Here is a 21433-nt window from a genome sequence, read left to right on the forward strand (position 1 = left end):
AATAAAAAATCAATTATCCTATAATATTTTTCACGATCCTTCGTAACTTGATCTGCAACGGTCATTTTTATTTTTTTAGTTGACGCGCTACTTGCTGAAGTGCCTTCGTATTTACGTTTATGCGGAGGTACAATTTTTCTAGGTCGATATAATCTCGAACCAGTTGATTGTCTATCAGATCTTGTAATTTTTTTAGGCATTTTAGTAATAATTTAACCCAAAACTTAATGAAAACGGAGCCAAAATGATGCGAAAATAGGTACGCACCTGTACGTCATGCTCGATAGAATACTCCCATGCTAAATTTTATACTCTACCCTGACAAAATATGCAGTACAGGTATAAGGAGGTTTGTACTTAAGTCGAAATTTCTGTAAATAGATCCGAGGGGTAAAATTAGGTATTATATGGAGAGACAAACGTCTGCCAGGTAACAATAGCACGCTCGGGTCGGGTAGGTAATAAAATCCGACACGTATAAAGATACTCGTAACTTCGTTAATTTTACTCCAAACGACTTGAAATTTTGACACGATATTCTTAAGATGTTATGCATTCAATTAAAAAAATAAAAAAAAAATGCAAAAAAATTTTAAACCTTCCCCCCTCCCTCCTCCTCCCCCTCCCTCCTCCTCGCCCCTCCCTCCTCCTCGCCCCTCCCTCCTCCTCGCCCCTCCCTCCTCCTCCCCCCTCCCTCCTCCTCCCCCCTCCACCCCCTTAATGTAACACTAATAAAATTTCAAAATGTTCGTATAACACACGTAATATACTGATGGAAGTTGTCTACAAGTGTTCTAATATTTACTTGTGAGATGTTATCTAATGCGAAGAAAATTATACTTGTTATGTTAGCGTGACATAAGAGGATGCTTTGCGTAAAAGCGACGCAATATATTCACTCAAAATAGTATTATTCGTCTGATAGAAACTCTAGTTAGAAGTTCAATTTAATACTCTATTTGATACTCCGTACTAACTAGACTAATTAAGACATATATAACCTGAATACTTTGATAAAATGCACAGATTATAGTAGTTCATTTGTTTACCAAAACTATCAATCGGAAAATGTGTTCTAAAATGATGAGCTCCATTATCTTTGAAATAGATGCCATGTGGATGAAATTGCACAGGATTATTTGTGAAAATCATTTACTTTAGTGGACTGACCTTAGAATCTATTCATCTTCTACTAAAATGTTTACTTAAAAGCTTAGCGAGCCAATCAAATGTATAACATATCTTTTCACGTGTATATACACATACAACACTTACTTAGCTTCTATAAGAGAAGCTACGATACTTATAAAAGAATTAAGCATCGTTTGTATAATTATAAACAGTACTGTATACGCAGCATAACAACATCGTTTATAAGAATTCTGATCGATTTTTAATACAAGCAAATGTAATATATAATATATGTCGGGTTAGCGTTAGGTTTATGGGCGTGTAACGAATCTTCATTCGGACTAGCCATCGTTGTTGTACAATAGAAATTATATTTACTGATATAAATATTGATAGTTACAAAGTTTGACAAATAACCGTGGTGATTAAACACTCGAGATGTTAGTGACAATGTTCTTAGGTTCAATAACGAATCCACGGTCAACGGGGTAACTCTTTGTTAAACGTAGAATATATTTTGAAGCACAAAGTAACGTTTGCTGTGACGCTCGGTATAATACTGCACGTAAAGACGATGTGCAAACTCTCCAAGGTGATCGCAAGAATAAAAGACTGATGAAAATTTTCCTCTCCTTGCGATCGCGTTTGCTCGTTGCATATTGGCCGGGGATACCAACAAAATTCTAGCCGTCGTTGCTAGGCAGACCCGCGTAGAGCTGACATTGCTCCTGCCCGGGGTTTGATTGTTAATGCAACGTGTGTCTCACAATATTGGCACTTCTCTGTTAGGTAAAAACGTTCATCCCGTGACCGTGGCTACGTTCGGCGACCTGTTGTGTCACCTCGAGCCCAAGCCCACCGCCACAAATCTCGGGCAAACATAATAGGAATGAATCATAACAACTGTTTCTAAGTTTTATCATTTAAGCACAGTTATAATAAATAGTCTAGACCACAGTATTGGGAATTTTCCCGAAAATTCCAAAAGAAAAGCCCCGATGTCCCGTCATCTCCGACATACTTAATAATAAGATAACAAGGATAATAATTTAACCAGACAACTGTACTTGCTTAACACATCTATCTACCCTCGATTTTCTTTCTTTCAGAATTCTGTCACACAATTTTCTGAGACTTAAGATTGGTTACACGCACGGCGAATTCATGTTCGTTATATCGCAAGAATACGACCTACACAAACCAGCGAAAGTCCAATATCCGAGCGGGAAACTTCTTTTTGCCTCTCGAGTAATTCATCAAACGATGACCGCGACATGCGAAAATAACTAAAATGCTTTTCCTCGCCAGTTTGAGGTTCGTCATAAAGTGTGTAAAATTCAACTTCTAGTAATCTTGGATTGTTTATAAAATACACCCAGTACTATTTTTTTACTTATGTTTTTTCTTCCAGATTTTTAATAAAGCGGAAACGACAATCGAAATTCCACATCCTCCATTTTATTCATATGGATATCAGCTGCACATTGATGTGAGAAAATTACGGAGGACAAAAATAACGTTCTTGTGACTGTAGTTATATTGTCCGTTACAACGGACGTTGCTTTAACGCTCGTGTGACCTCAGCCTTAATAACAATTCTATGCCCGTATCCTGTCTTTCATATCAACCTTCATATCACAAAGAGCAAATTTAAATTGATTTTACGGATGACAAAATCACAGTCCATCGTTATTTGAATTATCATTAATCTGCTAACCACTGTGCAAATAAAAGATCTTTTGTTACAAGTTACCGAACTCGCTTCAATGGATAACATTTCGTTTGAAATTAATAAGCACAACGGTGAATATGGAAATTATTCCATTATAAAGTGAAAAATTTAATAATGCAAAATTACTATTTGGTTGTTTGAAAAGTTCGTACCGAGATTTAAATAATAAAACTAGAAGAAAATATATTTCCATACAATTCATAGAATAAAATTTGTTCAAGCTCATCAGAGAAAAAAAGAGTGTTCATTATTTGTTACAATTCATAATAATCTATACCATCTCTAAATTTCTTACGATATATAAAATAAAATATAAAGTTACAAAAAATATTTTCGCACCGTCGTATCTATTATAGCACGTATTTACAATTAACAGTATACTACTACGAAAATGAAGTGTATAGTACTCGATAAAGGACGTTCTATTAAAAAATAAGAATATGTACAAATACTTTTTGTAACCACTGTATCGATTGTCAAATAGTCTGTGAACAAAAAACCCAATAAAGTAAATTTTAAGAAATGTTATAAACAGTATCGTGTGTTATTTTTCGACGAATGTCTCGTGGCCCTTTCTCCTAAATTACACACTGTATACTTTTATACACCGTCACCATTTCGTATTTACCAAATGTCCAGCTGGACAAATTGCAGAGCACAAATTAAAAATAAAAACAGAAAGAAAATGAAGAAAAAAACCATTACGTATCTATGCATGGACACATTCCATATTCACTTTGTGAATAAAGATTTAATATGCGCTTCCAACACAAATATGAAGTCTCGTTAAAAAAGATGCAAGTGGACAAAACTTTTTCCATGTCCTGGTTAACATCACAGTTTTTCAATTTGTACAATAAAATTGCAAAACAGCACGACAGGACATAGGTATACTTATAATATACAGGGAGGTTGGTAACTGGTGGTACAAGCGGAAAGAGGGTGATTCTACGCGAAAAAAGAAGTCGAAAATATAGAATAAAAATTTTTCGTTTGAGGCTTCGTTTTCGAGAAAATCGACTTTGAATTTTCGCTGCGTACGCGTGCACTTTATCGCGTCTCGTTATAACGGATCTCACTGTAGATCGTTGTCTCGATGGAAAAATTAAAAAAAAAAATTTTTATTCTATATTTCGATTTCTTTTTTCGCGTAGAATCACCCCCTTTCCGCTTGTACCACCAGTTACCAACCACCCTGTATAAAGATGTTCAAATTCAAGTTGCATTATACTTCTTTCTTTTGATAAGGAAGATTATATGCCTGTTTTCACTGTATCATAAAGGTAAAAGATTCTTAAAGGCTAGAAAATAAATATTTTATTATTTGGTTATGTTGATCCTTACTATGAAAATTTCTTACTCGTTTCAATTACAATTTTTTATTAATTTAATTTTCTAATTACTTACTGTAAATAATTCATAATGCGTAAGTATCTTTTCTCTGTAGTATAGAAGCAGAGAGTTAAATAGCTTGTTCGTCAATTTATCACGCGTTTCGGTGTTAAAATATTTAAATTACAGGAAATTTTGAAACATATGTGATATGTGAAATATGAAATAATTATATTTAAGTGTTACAATAATTGTTACGACCGTTCGCGGAGAGACGCGGTCGCTAGGAGAACGCGTCAGCGAGAGGCGTAAATTCTCGCTACGATTATGTTAATCGACGCCGCGAAATAGTCGTTCCCCTGTTTCGGTTAGGATAACAGAGGTGGTTTAATGAATGTAACACTGTATTAACAGGTTAACATAGAACAATATATTTTACAATAATATGATGAAGATGTTACAGAAATTTGACTCGACTTTGCGATATCTCTAGATAAATTCGTTTGCTCGTCAGATTTGTCGAAGTGTCACGTTTGACTCGTCAGAAGGAACTGAACGCCCTTCGATTATTCCTTTGTCTCATTTGGAAGACGACCCCCCACTATGCTCGGGTCACGCCACCGCTCGCGCCTATGATCACGTATACCTCTTCTTGTGTGAAAAACGTAACGGTCAAAAATCGACGTTTCTAGAGCTCGCTGCTTGGCGACAACTATGTTCTCGTCGATACATTGTATATGATCCGGCGGGCAGATAAGACGGTCTGCCTGCGACGTTGCAGGACCGCGAGCGACGGTTAGAAAATACAGCCTGTGGTAAGCCTCGTGACGTAACAATAATAAAACCTGTTGTATATTGTATGCATGATGGAATCTTTATTATTTAAACATTGTGATTATAATTTAATTTTTGTTTACTTCTTATAAAATTTAATTTATTTATTAATTGGACGATATTTAATTAAATTTATTTAAACATATTCCTGTGGTACCGTTTAACATCTATTGAGTTTTCAATAATTTCAATAATTTCATAATTATCAATTTCAATAATTTCGCTTTTCAATATTTCATAATGTTATCTTAAAATCAAAATATCTTCTTTAAATTGTATTTCATTTCGACGTAATAATTGTCTCTCTGATATTTTCATTTATATTTAGATATTTCCGATGACATTTAATTAACGTCTTAAATTGGGAAATAGTAATTACTTAGTTACGTGCGCAATATTTACGTTCTCATTCCTACTATATTTATTCGAAAATGAAACAAATAATATCAGATTTAACAAAAATAATATGATAAAAAAGAAGACCACGTAAACTTCAATCACCTAACGTTCCGAATACTTTGTACGATAACTATGATGAAGCAACAAGGATATTAATAAAGGAAATATAAATAAGATATTAATAAAATCCTAAAATTCAAAAATAAATTCTTCCAATTTTAGTTTATTATTTTGAGATGCCGATATTTCTGACCTCCTTTTCCTGGTTTTGATTGTTTATTACTTTTTATAGTATTTCACTGCAATTCTCTGTTTGGTCTTACTATTTCTCTCCTACTCTCCGTTATAATACTATTATTTATGTTATTATTTCATCTATTCTTTCTATTTCTGCTACTTCTTTTATTGAGACAATTCGGATTTCTATCATCGCGAGGAGGCTACTTTGTACTTTGCACGCTATCACTGTTCTATCTTTTGTACTATTTCACTCCGTGTAGCAATTTGTTACATCGCATCATATTTCTATTTTTCTAAAATTTTAATCCATCATACTGCGCCATTCATATACAAAGCGTACAAACAGCACGCGAGATATCATTTACTTTATCGGTTCATTACGCCGAGAATTTTTCATTATTCGGAATTCTCGCAGGTGAAATTATCTTCAAATGCTTTCGCAGGTGTAATAATTTTCAATACCATTAATTCGTTATCGGAGACGTAACTGCAGCACGCGAAAATACATACGAGCATTAAACACAATTCTAGTAATATACGTTCCGATAGAAAACATACATGACCGAGGAAAATTGTTTTCCCCCGGGCGAACAAATGCATTTGATTATGTTTCGGGGGTTGTGAAATTCACGCGAAATTTCACCACCATATGCACTACTCTGCATAAGAATTACACAGGAGCTCTCTTGCACAATACTTGCATCAATTGATTAATAATATTGGTAAATTAAAAAATTACAAGTTGTAGGTTTCTTTTAAAGTTTTATAGTTTTTCTTCAAACAGGAAAACCAGGTAATTTATAATTTGTAAAATTTCATTTGTTTCATTATCGACCTCGATAATATCGAATAAGTTAATATTATTTATTGATACTAGTAACTTTTAATTTGTACAATTTCGCAAATAATGTTAATTCAACTATGGAATACCGTCCTTATGCGATCTGATCTTGACATTTTCAATATAATTTCAACGTTATAGGGGCATGTTACTGTATAGCTAACTCTTGATCTTTTGTCATACCTGGGATTAAATGTTCTACTAAATTTAAACTGAAACAAGGAATATACTTGCGTCACTCAAATTCCATGCGTAACTTCATCAAATTTACATAAACTTTCAGAATGTTTCTACAAACATATATCTCAATCGCTCCATGATTTTAACATTGAATAAGTACACTTAAAGTCATTTAACTCTGGTGTCTCCGCAGGACCAATTTTCATCCGCCTCCAATTATTGTCCTTTTATTTATATCTACTAATTTACTATTGTCAATTAGGAATTATCAGTTTTGGGAATTGAAAAATTCTTTCATTGGCAGGCTTCTTAAGATAATTTTATTTACATCTTTTATTTATATCTACTAATTTACTATTGTCAATTAGGAATTATCAGTTTTGGGAATTGAAAAATTCTTTCATTGGCAGGCTTCTTAAGATAATTTTATTTACATCTTTTGTTTATATCTACTAATTTACTATTGTCAATTAGGAATTATCAGTTTTGGGAATTGAAAAATTCTTTCATTGGCAGGCTTCTTAAGATAATTTTATTTATATCTTTTGTTTATATCTACTAATTTACTATTGTCAATTAGGAATTATCAGTTTTGGGAATTGAGAAATTCTTTCATTGGCAGACTTCTTAATATAATTTTATTTACATCTTTTATTTATATCTACTAATTTACTATTGTCAATTAGGAAATGTTAATTTTGGGAATTGAGAAATTCTTTCATTGGCAGGCTTCTTAAGATAATTTTATTTATATCTTTTGTTTATATCTACTAATTTACTATTGTCAATTAGGAAATGTTAGTTTTGGGAATTGAAAAATTCTTTCATTGGCAGGCTTCTTAAGATAATTTATTCATTAAAAAATTGACTAGATGGAATAGAGGAAATAATCTTCATGTCTTTCTTTCCAAATGTTAAACTCATATGACAAAATCATCATATGACAGAATATTGTGTCTATAGTACGATGATCGTACTATAGTACGCAGTACGATGATCGGGCCAAACGTAAATATTATGGGCATTCTCGAACGTAAATCGTAGGTTAAGGGGTTAATAGTCGATATTCGAACCTCTCAAAATTCATCATACAAGTGCGCGATTAATGTTTAGTTGTCAACCAACAAATGACTTACTTCCACAAGCTCCAAGGTATTTTTAGAAAATTGTGTTTGCAATATCGTCACTTGTTTGTTCTTTTCGGTTGATAAAGTTGATAAATATGGTTTCTGAAGGCTCATTTATCCAGTAAACTCAAACTTCAGAGAAAGGAAATTTCATATGCACCAATATTAATATTTGCAATCATTTGGAAGTATTCAAATGCTTATTCACGGTACAGTAATTTGCCTGTTAATGTTGAATCATATTGAATAAGGAGAACGATCTCGCAACAGTTTCAAAGGGGTGGAATTGGCGGAAAGTTAAAGAGAAAGGCGCTACAGCTGGAACTTCGAAGTTTCGCGAATGCGTTGAAAAGTTTCGGAAAGCTACAGGGGAAAAAATAAAAGGCTTGATCCGCAGTCGATGGAAGGGTGCTCGATTATTTAAATTTCGCTGAGATCATCCTTATTGTTCCACGAAAGTTGCACTATGGGAGCATTCTCCTGTTACGAATAGCTCCCTTTCTTATGGCTATTTTCCACTTATCGTATAATTCGTAAAAAATTCAACACGAAATATAGGAATACTATATATACAGGGTGGTTGGTAAGTGGTGGTACAAGCGGAAAGGGGGTGATTCTACGCGAAAAAAGAGGTCGAAAATATAGAATACAAATTTTTCGTTCGAGACTTTGTTTTCGAGAAAATCGACTTTGAATTTTTGCTCGGTACGCGTGCACTTTATCGCGTCTCGTTATAAGGGATCTCACTGTAGATCGTTGTCTCGATTGACGTTATTTTTTTAATTTTTTTAATTTTTAAATTTTTATTCTATATTTTCGACTTCTTTTTCCGCGTAGGATCACCCCCTTTCAGCTTGTACCACCAGTTACTAACCACCCTTTATATATCGACTTTAAAAACATGCTCAGCTATAATAAGCAATTAAAGAATCTTTGAAACGTTTAATACGCGTTCGACTCTTTTTGATATGTCGAGACTTTTGATATTTTAATTTTATTTAAGTAGGTGGATATAGTAAGTGGAGTAAAATACTAAACAGAGTCACCAATCGGTTTAATCAAAACCAGATTAGACATATTTTATTTGAAATAAAAATAAAATATAATAATCGAAAGTAATGAATTATTTCAGCTACTTTATTATTTTTATTATTTCACAATAACAGCGAAAGCAACTTTATTGCATCTTAAGATGGCACAAATTATTTTCAGATAAGTCTCTATTGCATCAAACAAAGTAGGAAATGATTTGTATTTTGAATATTATTTTTTGAATATATTTTGATTTTAATGTTACACTTGTTCCGAAAATTATTTTAACTTCATTTACTATTACATTAATACGATTAATCTCGGCTTGTGTGTGTAGAATATTACGAAGAAATGGGTATTTCTAATACAGTTGACAATTTTAACATACCAGAATCAGAAATTGGTTGAAACATTATTCTGAGAGTTTATATTCGTCTATATACAACACTAATTTAATATATAACTAATTTAAATACACTAATTTCTAAATTACGTTTAAAAATATTTTATTCAAATAATATCTAGGTCTCTGACCACAGCTGAACTCTACGTAAACACGAATATATACTGTATCATTGTTTTTAAACCAATTCCTATCGTCTGCATCGTAAGCAATTCAGCAATGTCTCATAAAATCAAAACTTCCAAAATATAAATTAGAATGAGTTATGACTAGACCGCGGATTTGTGTACATTTATGAAAAATTTGAAAATGCAAAGACGCATATGATGCACGTAATATGCAAAAATACGTAAAATATCCGAAGTATTTGTTATAATATTTAGTAAATCGAATAATTCTCTATTGAAATTTCATATAATTTCATTATAAATTATATTCATAAAATTATGGTTTTGGATAAATATTTGGATAAATTTGGCAGTCTTCTTTATAAAAAAACTAAATGTTCTAGATATAGTGTAAATTGATTTTAACAGAATTTACAATTTTAACAATTTTTTAGATTTTATATTCTTCGAAGAATAGCAAACTTTAACTATTGACTGATTTTATGATCTCGTTATATCGCATTCATCTTCTATGGGTTAGTACCTTTTTATATTTTTTTATATAAGGGACTCGATGTAAAGAAATGTAGGAAGATTAATGAACGATTGTTTCACGCTACATAAGCAGGGGTTTGAGCAGCATAATTAATTGGAAGTAAAATATGGAAAGGTTTTTAATGGATATTTAAGAAGATGAATAATATACGGTAGGAAGTTTAATTGCGTTTTAATGTTTTCTTTAGAAAAAGTAATAATTGTGCTTTTAGTCAAGATTAAAGTATAACTTAATAAGGAATAATTTTTATAAAGTTCTGAGAATACTGCGTAGAGAGTTTCATATACATATATAACAAATTTAGAGTAAAAAGAATACGAAGTGTATTTACAATAAAAGTTTTATTTCGAGATTTTATATTTTTGATAAAACGATAACCAAAAGTTTAGATGAAAAAAGACGAAGCATGTTAGTTATCGAAATATTCAGTACAACGAATTGAATACAACATACATCGAATCTTCACATATCTAAACACTTGTTCAAAAGTCTTAAGTCATCTTTTACACTTAATAAAACGTTAGTATACATAGTATGTATATATATACATATCGTATTAACGTTAGGTTCATGGGCGTGTAACGAATCTTCATTCGGATTAGCCATCGTTGTTGTACAATAGAGATTATATTTACTGGTATAAATATTGATTTTTACAAAGTTTGACAAATGACCGTGGTGATTAAACACTCGAGATGTTAGTGACAATGTTCTTAGGTTCAATAACGAATCCACGGTCAACGGGGCAACTCTTTGTTAAACGTAGAATATATTTTGAAGCACAAAGTAACGTTTGCTGTGATGCTCGGTGTAATACTGCACGTAAAGACGACGTGCAAACTCTCCAAGGTGATCGCAAGAATAAAAGACTGATGGAAATTTTCCTCTCCTTGCGATCGCGTTTGTTCGTTGCATATTGGCAGGGGATACCAACAAAATTCCAGCCGCCGTTGCTAGGCAGACCCGCGTAGAGCTGACATTGCTCCTGCCCGGGGTTCGATGGTTAATACAACGTGTGCCCCACAATATTGACACTTCTCTGTTAGGTAAAAACGTTCATCCCGTGACCGTGGCTACGTTGGGCGACTAGTTGTGTCACCGCGAGCCCAAGCCCACCGTCGCAAATCTCGGACAAACATAATAGGATTGAATCATAACAACTGTTTCTAAGTTTTATCATTTAAGCACAGTTATAATAAATAGTCTAGACCACAGTATTGGGAATTTTCCCGAAAATTCCAAAAGAAAAGCCCCGATGTCCCGTCATCTCTGACATATATATATAGATTATACATGTCAAATTACATGCATCTTTTAATAAAATCATTTTTAGATTGTACATTAACTACTTCAACTACCATATAAAATATCAAGTTAAGAATATACATTACTGTATTCCTTGAAATCTTTTATCGATCATTCGACTTTTTCCATTTTTGAAGTAAATATAATAACTATATATGTCGAGTTATCATTAGGACTTAAGGCGCGTAATGATTCTTCGTTTGAATTAGCCATTGTTTTACGAGACAGAGAATATATTTACGCGAATAAACAAGATTTTACAAAATATTATGAATAATGAGTTTAATAAATGATAAGATTAACAAACGATAAGTTTAACTAATAATTAGATTAAAGAATAATAAGTTTAACGAACAATAAGAGGAACGAATAATATGTCTTACGAATAATAAATTTAACGAATAATGAGATTAACGATTGATAGGTTTTACGAATAATGAATTTAATTAACGCTATTAACAATGTTCCGGGTTCAAACGAATCCACGGTCAACGGGATAACTCTTTACTATGCGTAGAATAATTTTAAACACAAAAATACGATTGCTGAGACACTCGGTAAATTGCTCGATGTATCACTTTCCAAGGCGATCACACGAATGAATATCTGATGAAAATCTTTTTCGCTATACGACTGCATTTGTTTGTTATATGCTCGCTGGAGACATCGAGAAGGTTCCAATCGTTGTTGCTAGGCAATTTCTGTCAAAAGTTTGTTGTATACTCTTTGGAAACATCGAGAAAGGTCCAAACGCCGTTACTAGGCAGTTTCTGTCTGGAGATTGATTCCTAATACAACGTGTGTCCCATTATATCGACATCTCTAAAGTACAATTCTATGTGATTTCTAGGGAGAACGATACAACCGATCCACACCTTCGTCAGGCAAAACGTTAATCCCGTGACCGTGGCTACGTTCGGCGACCAGTTGTCACCTCGAACCCACTTTCGCTTTCACAAATGTCAAACAATTACAAATGACAATTGCTTAATTACAGTTATGATAAAATCTAGGCTAAAGCATTAGAAGGCTTCCTCAAAATTGCAAAGGGAAGGCTCCGGTTTTCCTTTCATCTCCGACATATATATATATATCAAATATATATATATATATATATATATCAAATTATAATAATAATTAAACACTTTTGAGTAGGAATGTATCTACATAAATAAACGTAGAAAAATGTTTATTCTCCTCAGTTGGAATTGCTTTAATTGTATTATTAGAAAGTATTCAGAGTTCTGTTTATAAAATTTGATTTATAGTAATTAAATAAAACTTAGCGAATTGGTAGATTTTTAATAAGTAAATTAAAAAACGTAAAATATAGTAAGTTTGTATACAACTATAGTTAGAATCGCGGTAGAACTAGGATTGAAGAATGAATAAAATCATAATAGAAAATTCTAATCCGTGAATTTCATTTCAGACCTACATGCATCCACAGTCTATAAAACTTTGAATTAAAACTAAAATGGATCCGATAAAAATTGCACTATTTTCTCATGAAGAATCTGATTTCATTTCGAAATAATTTCATGTAAAAGTAAATCGATGCCTACAAAGCATCTGTTCAAGTATTTAATTAATTTTAAATAGAATGTACAATTCGTATTAAATAAAACGTATCATTCATTCCAATTTTATAATTCTACAAACAAAAATTCTCTTCTCATTAGTGCATTTTAAAGTCTATTGTATAATTCCAGAATATTTTTAGATGTTTGAAAAATTTCATTCAAAAAGCTAGACGTTGATATGAAAAGATATTGGAACATAGAAAGTTTAAAAAAATATTTTCACCAAACTATTCGTTGAGAACTGTGTAACTCGCGTCAAGCCATTAATGTGAAAGTTTCTAAGCGTGGGTCATTAACGCAATAAAAGCTTGAAATTTTCGTAATGTTCCAAAGAAATTCTTTTATCTTGAAAACGACTTGTTTGCGAACCTTTCGTTAAGACCTGTTTATTACTTACGTCTCGCCACTGTTTAAGTTTAGGCTAAAATTCTGTTGCGCGACAATATTTACGTAACAAGAAATTATCTTCAAACGAGTGAATGCAGTTAAAATGTGTTTTCTTATACGTATATTTCTTTTTACAATTTTATTATATTTATACGAAATTATTTCCTACTCATAAAAGGTGTTTCTGAATTTTTTTTAATGTATTTCTATTCAAAACTCGTTCTCTACGTAATACAAAGTACTGTGTCTACAAAAAAAGTAATTTATATACCGGAGAAGAGAGAGAAAGAGAGAGAGATAATAGAAGTTAGAAGATTATACATCAGATACAGATTATGTATATAATTTTTTATTTATTAGAATCTATTTCTTTAATTTAATTAACATCCAAAATTAATCTTTGCAGGTATTTGAAAATTGACGTTTCTGTGAGAAAGTAAAGGAACGTATGTATTGTCGATTTGTTAGAGGCAACTGTCATGCAATTAAAAAAAAAGAGAATAAATTTTTCAGAGAATTAGTTTAAAATAGAAAATTTGCAGTACAAAATTATTAATCATTATTCATTTAACTACGACACTATTTTTTTCTAATTTAGTTACTAGTCTTTAGATCTTGTGGGCTTCTAATTAAATATCGTTTATCGATATTGACTGCTACTAAAAAGGACCGGTTAAAGCAACCCTATTTTGAGTTGTGATATTGTTTCTGTTAAGTAGTATATTTTATTGGGTAATCGTAACATTTTCATCGTAGTAACTGGTGTACTTTTAGAGTTCTCTTTATAGATATCTAAAAATTAGCAAACTTTTAGACACGTCACTCACGATTAGCTATTTTCATTTCTAGTTGTCTTCTGATATTCATACTGTCTGGTAGATAAAAGGAAGCACTTTAATATCATATGTAACTGAAAAGTACAACTTGAGGTCCAAATATATCTATAAATCTTTTAAAAATGTATGATAAATCGACGAAATTTTGTAAGAAAAGCTGAAGAAATATTGAGAAAATCTACTATGCTTAATAAACAGAGTCAAATAAAAATACAGTCTTCATAATATGGAATTGATTGAAGGCGTCTTAAAGTTTGAAATTGTTCCTTCATAAAACACAGAAAATGTGGCTCACCAAACCTTCCTTTATTGTTTTCATATATTTGCAAAATGGAAAATTATAGATTTAAGGACCAACGTGACTGTATATTCTCATCTCATTAATATTAAGAATTGAAGGTAATAAGTATATATGAAATTTGAAAGAGATATTTTATTTTACTAGAGATGGTAATATAAATATTTATCTCTAATTTATTTAATTTAAATAGTAATCAAATATTTTTTTTAGTTTGGTTACTTGTTTAACGGTCGAAAGGTACGGTCAAATTCTTGGGAAAACAGAACTTTCAGTTTTTTTTTTATCATAGCTAAAATACGATACAAATATTTAATATCACAAAAATCTTACATTACAACTTGTGATAATTATTCCAAATATTTTACTTCGCGCTATATGTTTTCTGTAATCATATGACACGAAATAAATAAAAGTACGATACAGAAAATGATCAATTATTAAATGTGATAAAAATAAAATATATACTTTTCATATACTTTCGATAAAACATGATACAGCAGAACTTGAAGTGAATTTCGTTTTCAAAGGAAAATAGGTTGCCTTACAAGACTTCTTAAGTATTTATACCTACGAGAAGAGAATTTTTAAAGAATAACCTGTCTTTCATGTTCCAAACGAAATTTTAAATTCACATAAATGTATGCCAACATTACTTAAAAGCTGGTGGTTTTGTGTAGGACTCTGTTTAAATGCAAATCAACTCTAATGAATGGATACTTCGTTCACAAAATATCTGTGTGAAGACAACTTTAACACAGCATGTCTTACATTTATTTTCTCTTCATTCTCATTCTTTAAATTTTTCTAAACACTATAATTTTAAAAGTTCATGATATTTTATCAAACTTGTGGAAAGAAGTATAAGGTGAAACGTTCGTGTTACTACTCACTGAATTCAAATCTACGACTGTTCTTTGCACAGTCGTGTCACATGCTCTTTAATATTTACCATGTTTGAACGTGAGAGTTATACCCATGACACCTATTGCTCGAATTCAATTTCACATAGTGTTAATATATTATACAAATTCATTCCGTATAAAAAGTAATACATACTAAAAATTCCATTTATAACTTTAACATAATGCATTGCTCCTAACTTTATAATGTAGCAAAAATTTAGAAGAATATTTCAAATATAAATAACGAATGTCAATATTTAAATACATATTCACATACACGGGAAAAAAGGTAAAATAAAATAAAACTATACTTCAGTACAGAATGATACTTTTACGGGCTAGGTTTTTACGTCTCGGTCATTTCCTCATTAATCAATCTCGCCAACAACATATGGGAAAAAGAACTTTTAAAATTAGAACTGAACTATATCAGAACAGTTGTTGTTCAGCTTAATAGAATTAACCGTACCATTCATAAACTACTTGAACCCAAACACAAGAACTCACAAGATAACTAAAATATTGATCAACCATCCAAGCATACATATATATACAGGGTGGTTGGTAACTGGTGGTACAAGCGGAAAGGGGGTGATTCTACGCGAAAAAAGAAGTCGAAAATATAGAATAAAAATTTTTTTAAATTTTTTTTTTAATTTTTCCATCGAGACAACGATCTACAGTGAGATCCGTTATAACGAGACGCGATAAAGTGCACGCGTACCGAGCGAAAATTCAAAGTCGATTTTCTCGAAAACAAAGCCTCGAACGAAAAATTTTTATTCTATATTTTCGACTTCTTTTTTCGCGTAAAATCACCCCCTTTCCGCTTGTACCATCAGTTGCCAACCACCCTGTATATATATTCTTCTTTTATATAACGAGGCCAAAAGGTGAATACCAAAATGTATTTAAAATTGTATCTTGGGTTAAATAAACTTAAATAAAAACGGTAAAAGCCTTAGCTTACGAACGTTCGGGGATCCCGGCGACCAGACTCCGATTTTTCTTCTATGCATCTAAATTAGAAGAAAAATAGCAGTACCCCATCAGCAACATCTACAGCCAGCGCTACAAGTATCACGGACAACACTTTACACCTCAGTTATTTAAATGTCGGAGATAAAAGGACAGCATCCGGGCCTGCCTTTTGGAATATTGGGAAAAACCCCAATACCCTAATCCAGACTTTTACTATAACTACACTTAAGTAGTAAAACTAACAAGTAGTTGTGCTCAAGATTTATGACGATCGGCTTGGGCTCGAAGTGACATAACGGGTCACTGAACGTGACGACGGTCACTGAACGTGACGACGGTCACTGAACGTGACGACGGTCACTGAACGTGACCACGGTCACGGGAGGGGGATGTGTACTTAACAGAGGTATAGAATAATTATATAACTCTCCTTAAAGATAAAGATTAACCCGAGAGGTGACTATTCAGAGCAGTTCATTCAGATAAGTTTTACTTGTACGTGTATCACATCGCATTCGTCATCCCGTTGACCGTGGATTCGTTATCGAACCTAGATTCATTGTCATCAACATCTCGACCATTCGATCGCCGCTATTACTTGTAGCCTCGTATAATAATCACAGTTGTATCAATAAACATCAGCTATAACCGCGCTGGCAAATTCGAGCGAAGACTCGTCAAACGCCCAAAATTCCAGCATTAACCCGACATATATATACTGCCAAACATACTTTTGTGTATAACTCAAAAACTAAAACTGCACGTGCTCATCACTACCTTACCTTGTAATTATATTATATTAATTGTAATTTGTAATTATACTGTATTATCTTGTAAGCGTGCCGGTTACAGGCAAAGATCCATGTATCAGTGTCAGTGTATCGTACTCATGACGTCACCTCACAGTGACAATAATTCCTCGGTTCGCAAGATCCTTTAGAAGAATCGAAAGAATGTTAGACAGAACCCCCACTACATTAGGATGCGTACGATCGGTATCGAGTGGAGGTCGATCTTTCCGTTAGATAAAATTTCGCTTGACATTAGAATGTTAAACCTGCGCTGCGGTTATAAGAGCAGATTCTGATAATATTAAATAGTAGCGTCTGGGTTCTACAGAATACTTCCGTCATCTGGGATATTGACGCCTGCAATCATTTTGTAAGACGAACACGGATAATTTCCGTTCGTTCAAACCTCTGGTCGTGCATCGGCGGTTGCGAATTGTCCGTGCTGTCTCGTATTCTGAATATTTGCGGGAAATAATATCTTACATGGTCGTCGTATCTGAAGTTTCGTCCCGCGCACGTGACACGTTATTATCGATTGGTCGATATGATTCTGTGAGACGAACACGAATAGTTCACCTACTTGCATCTTTTGACCACGTATCAGTGGGTACGAATTGGTCATTACTGTACTATGCTCAGAACTTGCGTTTGATTTGCGGGTAAACTGCACGAGTTCGTCGCTGAGTGCGTGCGACGAAGCTGAGCATTGATGCAGTCTAACAACCAACATCGGAGCAAGTCTGGGCTTTATGTACCTCGTTATGAACTTCTAGGTGTTACCGTTGGCGAATGAGTTGTGTGTGTCTCCATATGGGAGTCTGTCTCAATTTCGCCAGGGATATTTGGTTGCTGAGACAGGCGCCGAATCGCAAGCTTTTAGAGAGTTTCCCTAAGGCTATTCCTGACTCGTGCCGTCTATTGTGTCAGCCGCCTTAAACGCAGATCAGAGGAAGTGTGAAGAGCGAGAAATTTGTACATCCATGGAAATAAATTATGTAGAGGTTTATGTGTAGAGGGCGATTGATCTTTGCGGTTTAATAGACGAGATTGCTCGTTGTTGAAACCGTCGAATATACAGGGTGGTTGGTAAGTGGTGGTACAAGCGGAAAGGAGGTGATTCTATGCGAAAAAAGAAGTCGAAAATATAGAATAAAAATTTTTCGTTCGAGGCTTTGTTTTCGAGAAAATCGACTTTAAATTGTCGCTCGGTACGCGTGCACTTTATCGCGTCTCGTTATAAGGGATCTCACTGTAGATCGTTGTCTCGATTGACGTTATTTTTTTAATTTTTCAAATTTTTATTCTATATTTTCGACTTCTTTTTTCGCGTAGAATCGCCCCCTTTCCGCTTGTACCACCAGTTACCAACAACCTTGTATTTAAAATGATAAATTAGTATACAGATAATACTCGCTGAGACAGCGTATAAGTCGTAAAATAGGATCGCTAATGACTCGTTAATTAGATCGCTGATAATTCGTTGATAACTGGTTGATAACTGATCGACAACTGACTGTAACTCCTTTCCTTGTGATCGCGTCCGTTTATTTATACCTGTCGGGGGAGAACCGGAAAATTCGAATTCGTCTACGTTTGACGGTTGCACGTAGCGGGGACATTGTTTCGTCCGGAGTTTATTTGTTCTTACATTACTTGTAACCCTACGGTCTTGATACTCCGATACAACATGATTTGAATTGTTCTCTAAATCATGTGCCACTACAATTGTTATCTTTTATTTTGGAGCCTGTACATCTGGCGTGAATATTGTAACCTTACGAAATGAGAATATATCGACAAGTTGTATTCACATCAATAGTGTGTTGTAACTTTCTTCGCCTGCCTTCTGCTACTCAGTGCCTGCATAAGCGAATTCTTTTTTCGGTAACCGGTCGCTTGACTAGCCGTGGAAATTTGTAAAGCATGGGGTCTCGGTCAGTCTTCACAGTCAAGCAGTTTCCATTTGTCTGCCTCAAATCTTCTATTTCCTTTGAAACCTAAGAAGAACTCCAACTCCAACCGTAGCTTCAATAATACGAAGTAGAAAGAGAATAGCGAGGTGAAAATCCTTAGACTTCAGCAGAGCATTAACAAGGTATAAATAAATAAAATATAAATAACTGTATATACAGAATATAGAAATATATAGTAACAATAAATAGGAATTAAAGGTACATATAAAATAAAAATAAGGAAAGTACGGTTACAATTTATTAATTATAATATGTAGCAATAAATTTAATAATTATAAATTGTAATGTACTTATTTCTTACTAATTAGTTTTATAGTATTAAAACACATAGTGATAAAAATATTGTTTCATTTGTCTCGGAAGCTAAGGCCGAGCGGCGGTAATATACATACGTACACCTATACATACATTGTTCAGATGACCTCGACAACATACTTCAAGATCATCAAAATCGATGCACCTGATTCCGAAGAAATTACCATTTTTTTCATATGTCCACTATGTCCATAACCGACGAGTCTCTCCGTCTCTCGAGTCTCTCTTATTGTCGGGAAAAACAACAAAGACCTTTCAATAGCTGGACATTACACTTAGCCAGGCATTTTCCAAGCATTGGATTAAAGGTCATCTAGGTCTAGTGCAATAAATCCGCTATGAATCCGACGCGCCACTTAAAAACGTACGAAACCTCGAGAACTCGACTCTGGAGTATTTTTAAGCGTCAAAGTGTCACACCCGGTTTATATTTCCCACATCACTGGTAATTGTTTAGACTTGGCCAAGCACGTGATATTTGTATGAAAAATTTCATGAAGACATTCGATATCCTTTTCAGTTTTTCTCTTTTGCACACTGTTACCGCCACGAGGACAGGAGAGGAGAAACTTCCTTTTTAAGGATGCGCTTGCGGTGTGACCTAGTTAGTCCTTATCCAAATTCTATCTCAACTCCATAAATTGTAGCGTAAATCTGATTGCGAGCCTAACTCTAAGTCTAAATCCAAGCCCAGTTCTAAATCTACTTTTAAACCTAACTCTAACTCTGTACTCGAATTCTAAAGCTAAGTAAATAGATAATAAGTGATATTAAGTGATATTAAACTCTAGTACCTACTAGATCAAACATTTGAACTACCGATCGCGATGCGTTTGAATTGTATCGATATTTGGTATCGGTATGTGTTAATACGCAGACACGATGACAGATGTATTCGTACATATGTTATCAGGGATAAATTATCGGTATCGATAATTAAATCAGGAGTAATAAAATCCAAAAATGAAAATAAACTGTTTCTTTAAATTAAATATTTCAAATATACAAAAGTATATAATTATAAAATATCGAGTTGAAATACAAATATAGAATATTTTACTCGAAATACTAGTCGTTGACTAGTTGAAAAAATAGCAATTATTGCAAATATTCTCTGTTTGAGCAATTTCTTGCTTCATATATACATATAACCTACAGAATGTATAATTTTACAAAAAATTCAATTATCTTATATCGAAATGTATATTTTCGCAAAAGGTTCAAAGTTCTTGCTCGCTTGTCTCCACTTCAAAACTAAGTGCAACCTAAATGCATATTTCACATATACAGGGTGGTTGGTAAGTGGTGGTACAAGCGGAAAGGGGGTGATTCTACGCGAAAAAAGAGGTCGAAAATATAGAATAAAAATTTTTTTTTATTTTTCTTTTTTTTTTAATTTTTCCATCGAGACAACGATCTACAGTGAGATCCGTTATAACGAGACGTGGAAAAGTGCACGCGTACCGAGCGAAAATTCAAAGTCGATTTTCTCGAAAACAAAGCCTCGAACGAAAAATTTTTATTCTATATTTTCGACTTCTTTTTTCGCGTAGAATCACCCCCTTTCCGCTTGTACCACCAGTTACCAACCACCCTGTATATGTACGTGTCACAAATTGGAAAAAATAAAATATATAACTTTACCAAAGATTCAAGATTTTTTATCATTCTCTTTTCCCCAATTTGAAATAAACTCCGATCTAAATTGTTATCTTAGATTGAAAACAACGAGATACATAAATTTCGAAAAATTTAGGATCTCTGAAGTGTTCACTTTTATTTATTTCAAGACCAATTGAAATTTCAATGTATATTTCCCATTACTTATTACAAATCAAAAACGATGAAATATGTAATTTTATAAAAACTTCGAACATTTTAATTGTTCATTTTCCATCATTTAGCTAATAAAACTAATTCTGATCTAAACCTATCTAAATAAGATCTAACTACTATACGTTTGTCTTATCTCAGTAACAATAAAATATGTAATTCCGTTAAAAACCCAAAATCTGTCAGTTACACGCTTTTTTTCATAAAAACCTAAATCCATACATTTTATGCGCTTATCGCAAATCAAAAGCGATAAAATATATAATTTTCCGAAAGATCCGAAATTTTGTTATTCGCCCCGTCTCTTCCACT

At 33.0% G+C, this 21433-nt stretch overlaps 1 protein-coding gene and 1 long non-coding RNA gene across 3 annotated transcripts in view; one reads left to right on the plus strand and one right to left on the minus strand.

Moving 5' to 3' along the window:
• LOC143302508 (uncharacterized) overlaps nucleotides 1–3237 on the plus strand; it is a 116810-nt gene extending 113573 nt beyond the window's left edge. Inside the window, exons 3-4 of one of the 2 annotated variants that reach the window (XR_013058098.1) lie at nucleotides 2241–2457; nucleotides 2543–3237. This is a non-coding gene — a long non-coding RNA (uncharacterized LOC143302508). The remainder of the gene's footprint in view (nucleotides 1–2240; nucleotides 2458–2542) is intronic. The other variant, XR_013058105.1, reaches the window with a different exon arrangement.
• Nucleotides 1–21433, minus strand: part of LOC117160564 (adenosine receptor A1) — a 378459-nt gene that overhangs the window by 243534 nt on the left and 113492 nt on the right. The window lies entirely within an intron of this gene.

Source organism: Bombus vancouverensis, chromosome 1, assembly GCF_051014615.1.
Source record: "Bombus vancouverensis nearcticus chromosome 1, iyBomVanc1_principal, whole genome shotgun sequence".
In the NCBI taxonomy this organism is placed as follows: domain Eukaryota; kingdom Metazoa; phylum Arthropoda; class Insecta; order Hymenoptera; family Apidae; genus Bombus; species Bombus vancouverensis.